The sequence below is a fragment of the Pieris brassicae genome, chromosome 8, assembly GCF_905147105.1.
Source record: "Pieris brassicae chromosome 8, ilPieBrab1.1, whole genome shotgun sequence".
Taxonomy (NCBI): domain Eukaryota; kingdom Metazoa; phylum Arthropoda; class Insecta; order Lepidoptera; family Pieridae; genus Pieris; species Pieris brassicae.
Window position 1 is genome coordinate 1,003,883 of NC_059672.1, and position 7,319 is coordinate 1,011,201.

At 34.5% G+C, this 7,319-nt stretch overlaps 1 non-coding gene across 1 annotated transcript; it reads left to right on the plus strand.

Moving 5' to 3' along the window:
* Positions 1-1,691: 1,691 nt before the first annotated feature.
* On the plus strand, positions 1,692-1,763 carry Trnad-guc. The gene has a single exon. It is a non-coding gene; the product is annotated as a tRNA-Asp (tRNA).
* The last annotated feature ends 5,556 nt before the right edge of the window (positions 1,764-7,319 follow it).

Genomic DNA, 7,319 nt, shown 5'->3' on the forward strand with positions numbered 1-7,319 from the left:
AAATAGTTCTTCTTGATGACCAAACAAAATTATTCGCTGGAGATCAACTGTCTCCGTGGCGTTATCTACGTTGCTGAACCAAGCTAAGGTCCACCTGTACGCAAACTAAGATCCTATTTTTATATATTTGATTAGGTATTTTTTTGATTTTACGAGTTTTATGGCACCACCAAGACATTTAGATAGATGCCTGATTCTTTGTGTGTTTCTTTATTCTTGCCTGAAGGCAAGGAAGTGGTCAGCCTTCTTTACTAACTTTCTTAGTGGGTTCTTGGTTTCTTGACCTGGTCTTCCATTAGCTAATAAGTGTCATTTGTTATATAGACTGTATTGTAATACGATATTCAAGTAATAATCTTTTGTATCCTACTGAGGTTTAAATATACTACAGTCGCCATGGTAATTACAGTAATGACAATTATTTATAAACCGCCACCCTCGCGCCGGATATGCGCGTGCGCACAAATATATCACAATGAAGTCATGAGCCATTATCGTCAGCTAAATATAGGTACCCATTTTCGAACTTTTTTGGTCGTTATTTAAAATAGAATACTTATGTTCTAGTCGTGAATTCAGTTCTATTTCAGCGGATCCAGTCACCCACGAAGTCGTGGAATGCGTACCTGTGGCTTCCCAATGCACAGAAATCCTCGGAGCAGTGAGGTCACTCCGTGAAGCCTGAGTAGTATTTACAATCGTACGTCAAATATAAAATTTATTTAGAAATATAACTATTTCGGAATCTCTCCCTGAGAGCGTCTATTTTTTTCTCTGAACTCTAATACACACTATGTCGTATCGTAGTAATTAATGTGTGTGTTGTGTAATAAGTGAAATTTATTATTATTAGATCTTTACAAAACAAAAGCAAAAACTGTTTATTTCTCTTTAAAAACATTTATTCTAGCTGCTCCCGTTTTGCCTTAATGTTTTTTTTTTACTTTTTAGTAAGTCTTACAATTTTCTTTCTATAAAACCTTCTTCACAGTTCAATAAATAAAAAGTACTCAAATTGATCCTTGAGCTTCGGTCGGTCAATTCCGTTTAGCAACTTATTTTGCGTGTTTTTTATTTGTATACCTATATAAACTACTCACGATCAAAACAAACTAAACAAACGATAAACATATATTATCTTTCTGCTATATAATGATTGTGGGTGTTATCAATGATACTATGTTCGATATTAATCGTTATTTTCACGTCAGTTTCAGACATCGTAGTCCGTGGGTTTCAAACCTAGAGCCTTCATGTTAGGAGTATACAAATAACCCGCAGAGGCGATATATATATAGCTAACAACTCTTTGGACCCTTGCTTTCTGACCCTTTAATTAGGGTCATGTATTTATGACTTTCATAATAACACCTGGAGTCTAACCACTAACAATAAAACTAATTAGTTTAATGAAATAACGTAACGAAAGTGCTTACAATAATAAATATAATATCATATGATGGATTTAGATAAAATTTAGTTCCTTATCCTTATAATTTTATAATTAAAATGATTAATTAAAATGTTTTTAATATAATTAATGTTATTATGAAAAATCTGGTAGAGGATAATTTCACATATAAGTCAATTTATGAAGTAAAATATTTCCTTTAAATTTATATTTTAATAATATTATCAATAATTAATGTTCACTAATGCATATGTACTTAAATTTGAGAAATTTTCATAATTCCGCGGTAGTATAGTGGTAAGTATCCCCGCCTGTCACGCGGGAGACCGGGGTTCGATTCCCCGCCGCGGAGAATCCTTTTTATTTTTTATTTATTAAATGGTAACCAGCTTTTCCTATTTTGTCTTCTTTTTCTATTTATATTTTAAACATATGTTTTTGCAAATAAAAAATAACGTACGCTCGACTCCTCATGTAAACAAACGTAGTTATATGTACATATATGCAAAGAAATACATATAAGTTTCTACCCTATATAAGTTGAACAATAGCCTCTTTAAAACAAAAACCCTGAAATGGGAACAAAAAGGATCCAAGAAGGATTTTAAGCACTCAAGCACTTCTTACCTGCGTAGTGCCAAAGTGAACAATGAAAACTAAAACGTGTACAAGAAACATTTCAGAAGTTTCAAATAGAGTTTTCGAGTTGTGGCGATGTAGATATGACATGAATATGAAGTTGCTTAAAGATTACAATATTTATTTATTTGTTAAAGCTTGCCACATCATACATTGTACTTAAACTACTGCATATTTAATATAATCTTTCATCTTATATGTATGTCAAGTAAAGTGTTTCAAAAACGAAATTAAAAATTAAAACATATACAAAAACATCATCAGCAAAACAGCGAATTAGGTTCGAGATACGCACCTAACAACGCTTTCTCTATAACCGATCAGCCCACTACCGAATCCAGCTCCGGATAAGCACTATACAATCCGTTGAAACCGCATCCAAAGAGATTTGCTTCTCCTAGGTTGAGTTGAGACTCCTAGGTTGGTTTTTGTAGGAGGAATTTGGAAGAATATTATAATATTCGTCGTTAATTCCTCGTTAAAATGGCGTCAACTAAAAGGCCCACAACGCACTCGAGAGCTCTCTAGCATTGAAAGTGTCCATGGTGGCGCTATCGCTTACCATCAGGTGAGCCTCGTCGTGATGCCATGCGTCTGGATGTCTATCTCCCTATAATATGGCGAGGAGAATGATGGCTGGCCATGCCACGAGTATGACACTCGTGAACGGGTCATTGTGGTGACTGGTCAAACTTGATTTCGTGTATGTGGTTAACTATTTCGACTGTGTATTTGCGTGTTGGTCCCACGAGAATGTAAGTGCCTGCTCCTATTTCACCATGTCTACTGCTGATAGAGGAGAAATCTTTGTTTTAATTTTTTTACTATTAATTACTTAAGATAGCATGTGGAACATGTTGCAATGGTTGCAGCTCCTTACAAACGTTATGTAATACAAAAAAATGGCGATTAAAAAGATTGGCCAAAAGTTTGTAGCCAGTTCTTCTCGTACGTTCTACGCCCTTGACTTGAGAACTGGCAGTAAATGTAAAATTATATGCATTTAATGTATATTTATTTTTATTGACGTTCATAAGAATAAATGATTTTTGACTTTGTCTAAATCCGCCAGTTTGCTGGTTCCAGATTGTGAGTTGATTTTAAATCATAGATTTCAATTGCAGTCTCTTGTCCTACCTTTTATTGACTATTTCACCAAATTTTCATTAATTATTTTGCACTTTCCATAGCGTTTATCAACTTCCCTTGAGAACTGGCAGTAAATGTAAAAAAATCTTTATTGATGTTAATAAGTGTAAATTGTGTTACCTAAATGAATAAATGATTTTGAATTACATCTAAAATAATTGCCATGTAATATGCATTCTTAGCCACTGTTAGGGATTAGAAATTAAATTAAATATAAATAAAAGTTTCCTTTTAAATTCAGCTTTCTCGATCCGCTTGCAGTGTTCAACTGAGACAGTAGTTCAATCCGATTAATTTCACAGAAAAGGTTGGAAGCAGGTGTCTGTAATTAATTTATTCATTGTCAAACATTCGATACTAAATTACGCACTATCTGAAATTATCCTGATTCATGAGTCCTTTTTCATTGTCTACATGTTTTAATTAATTGGTATTGTTCCATTCTTTATTCCTATTGTATATCTTCTATGTATGCCCAGTGTTAGCCTAGTGGCTTCAGCGTGCAACCCTCAACCCTGAGGTCTTAGTTTCGATCGCCGGATGTGCGCATTTAACATTCGCTCGATAAAAGATAACATCTTGGGGAAACCGGTTTGCCTTAGACCCAAAAACTTGACGGCGTGTGTCAGGCAGATGGTTTAGTAATTTATTTATTTAATTATTTTAATTACTCCTGCAAGAAGAAATTTTTTTTTCTTTAAAATGTCCTGACCTTTGTCGTAAATACTATAAAAAGTAAATCTTTCTAGACCATGTCTAGTAGTTCTATTAAAAACGCAGACTATAAAAACCAACGGAATAGCGAACTTGTCAAGTGCCAGCTGCCAAAACATTTATTCAGAGATAGTTTATTTCTTTTTTTAGTCTAGAATTTTCCATTTTACTAGTTGTCTCATAATAAAATGCGAAGTGAATTGTACTGTTTATACCAACTTTTATTGTCTTTGCTGACAAATGGTAAATGTTATATGAAAATATATTCTATTGGGTAGCAAAATGTTCGTAACGTCTTCAGTACTGATGATGGGCCTATTAGATACCTATATAAAGTCTAGATATAAATAGTAGGTTAAGTATACTTGGACATATCTTCATTGTGTCTTTCTAGGTATAAGCGTTGTTCAGATAACCATGTTTTTTTATGTAATAGGAGGCAAACGACTAGGAAGCTCATCTGATGTTATGTGATACGTTGCCCATGGACACCCACATTGCCAGAAGGCAAAATTGGTACGCTGTTTTTTTGAATGACCGTCAGTGTAATTGGTTCGGAAATACTTTAGTGGGTGCACCACCACTGTGCTGGTTCCGCATAGTGGTGTTGCTAGGCAAAAACTGTCTTAGAAAACGCTCAGTTGCGGACGTCCGGATATGGATGGTGTATTGTATTCTTTTTTTATAAAATAGGGGGCAAACGGGCAGGAAGCTCATCTGATGTTACCATGCCCCCCATGGACACTCACATTGCCAGAAGGCTCGCAAGTTGCCTTTTAAGAATTGGTAAACTGTTTTCCTGAAGGACCTTAAGTTGAATTGGTTCCATATAGTGGTGGTGCGCGGCAAAAACTGCCTTAAGAAACGCTTAGTTGTGGACCGACGGAGGTCCAGGTGATACGAATGGTATTTTGTATTCTACCATGACTTCCGATACTGAATCTCTACTGCGGGTATTAGTCTGAACAACTTTCCGGAAAGATTGACGATTCAATGGTGTGCGTGCAGTGGCGTTACAACCTCTAAAACTTGACGTTAGCGTTCTGCATCTGTTCCGTTCTCTTAATAGACAAGTTCTGCAACGTCCTTCTTTCTCGTCTGTTTATGGGTCTGGTTTCGACAAGAGGTTTTCCCTTACCGGTTTACTCATACAGAAAGAATAGCCATCACTCCATCTCACGCTTTGATGCATTAAGTCACACGCCTTCCACTTGGCCAACATAGTCAAAAAGAGAGAAAATCGAAAGGATTCGATACGAAGGAATTTAAACATCTAGAATTAATTTAAAGGAAACACTTTTTTAACGGAAGCTATGTATTATTATAAGCTTATAATTATTTTACCTCATTTTGAAATAAATACAGATAATATAACTTTCTCTACAGCTGTGATACTTTTTGACATTCAAAACCTTTTGACTTCGGTCACCGTGACCACGCATGCTGTAAAGCACAAACTTAAAAAAAGTGTTTTCTGTAAATGTGTCAAAGTTATGTTAATAAAAGACAATACTATCTAGAATTAATCCCAAATAGGAAAATGTAGGTTTCTTAAAGACATTCTCTTACAAGCTTTAAAAGTACAAGGGGTGTAAAAGCTTATCTCACGTCACTAATTTTGCTAAGTATCGGCTCTTAAAAGAACAATGTCCAACTAGTATCGGAGGCACGTACTGTTGTTACAAAGACCTCACCTCTTACTGAGTTTGGGTGTGGTCACGCGGCTCAAGCGAGGGAAAACAAATCTCTTTCTATGTACCTATCAGTGTTAGAAATTAAAACTTAAAAACGACTCATTGTATACATTATTGCTGAGTACACATAAGCTATATGCCACAGGGACCGAAAATTTTAATTTTTTAATGAAATTAAAAATATTGAATGAATTTGAGCTTCTGCTTACGTAACTCAGCTAATTTCTGCTATACAGTGAATTTACTATTGTTAATCGTAGCTGCTGTGGTCACTGGCAGAATGACCAGCGCTGTGGAACAACTCTGCTCCTCAGCATAATCTTGAGCCAGGGCCAATTACAACCACAGCACACACGCATTAAACAATTAAACCTTTTACTTTAAAAAAATTGTGATCTCTCTATTATTATTATTTTTTTGATTGTTGTTATTTTATGTGTTTCTGTGTGTGTGTTTTGTTAGTAATAAATGTTATGTCTATGTCTAATCGTTTTGAAATCGCCAAGTGCCTTAACATAACCATACCTTTAGGGTACCGAGCGAGTGCCAAGCTTTTTAGTCGACTTTTGAACGTTACTTGAGTCTGCAAGGGCGCGTATTCTGAATACCTGCATTTACAACCAGAATGTGTCGTCTATTGGAATTCGATGGCTTTATACACACGCTGGGAAAAGTATTCTTTGAAGACAAAATTAACTGTAACTATTTGCTGATAGATCTTTTCGTACAAATGCTGGAACCTTCAAGTCTGATTCATCTATCTGTGATAAGATGTACATGGACTTTCAAGCCTTTGTCAATAGATGGATTGATTCTCGAAGGTCGAGGTTTTTGCTTTGTCAGAGTTTTATGTGAAAGTCTGACCTTGAGCGCTTTAAGACGTTATTACGCACGTTAAGACATGTCAAGTTGACAGTTGACTATTATGATTTAGTCGATTAAGATGTTGCCAGTCTATTGTCTATAATTATTTTAGATAATAATTTTGCGTTGCGTTAAAGATATTTATGAATCCGGTTGATCCAAGCTTTTAACTAAATTTAAATGTATCTTTTAGAAACATTTGTCCCTCCTTTCAGAAGAACGCGATTTGTCCAATACTCACCAATATCCAGAGCATTCTGATAAACGAACTGCATAGGTTTGAATATCCATAGTTACGTTTTGAAATCGATTTTCCTTTAATTATTATAATATATTTTTTTGGTTAAATTTTTTGTTGGATTTTCCTATATATTTGTCTGCTGGTCACATTTAAAAAAAATCTCGTACCATTGTGTCAGTGTGCTGAGCGTTGGCAAGCTTTTGTCATAACTCATAAAATATATCATCAATTTAATTTAAAAAAAAGTTACAATTAAATCTGTTTTGATTATTTTTAGTGATGAAAACGACAGTTATTAAATAATAATCGTTAAACTTGCCTATTATGTCGCAAAATGCACAATATTTAAAATGTAGATTTGACGTAAATTGCATAAATCTACGAAATGGGGAACTCCCCAAGGGAACGTCAGTGTTAAACTTCATGATTATAGCATTCCATTAAACAGTTAGATTATTCTTTTGTTAACTACGTCTACCTTGCATTTTTCGTTGTTTAATCTTTGAAATTTGTAAGATCAACTGTTAGGAAACGAAGTGATTTAGAATATATTAACTTTAAATTATCAAATTGAACAAAACACAATAAAAAAATTAAAAATCGTTTA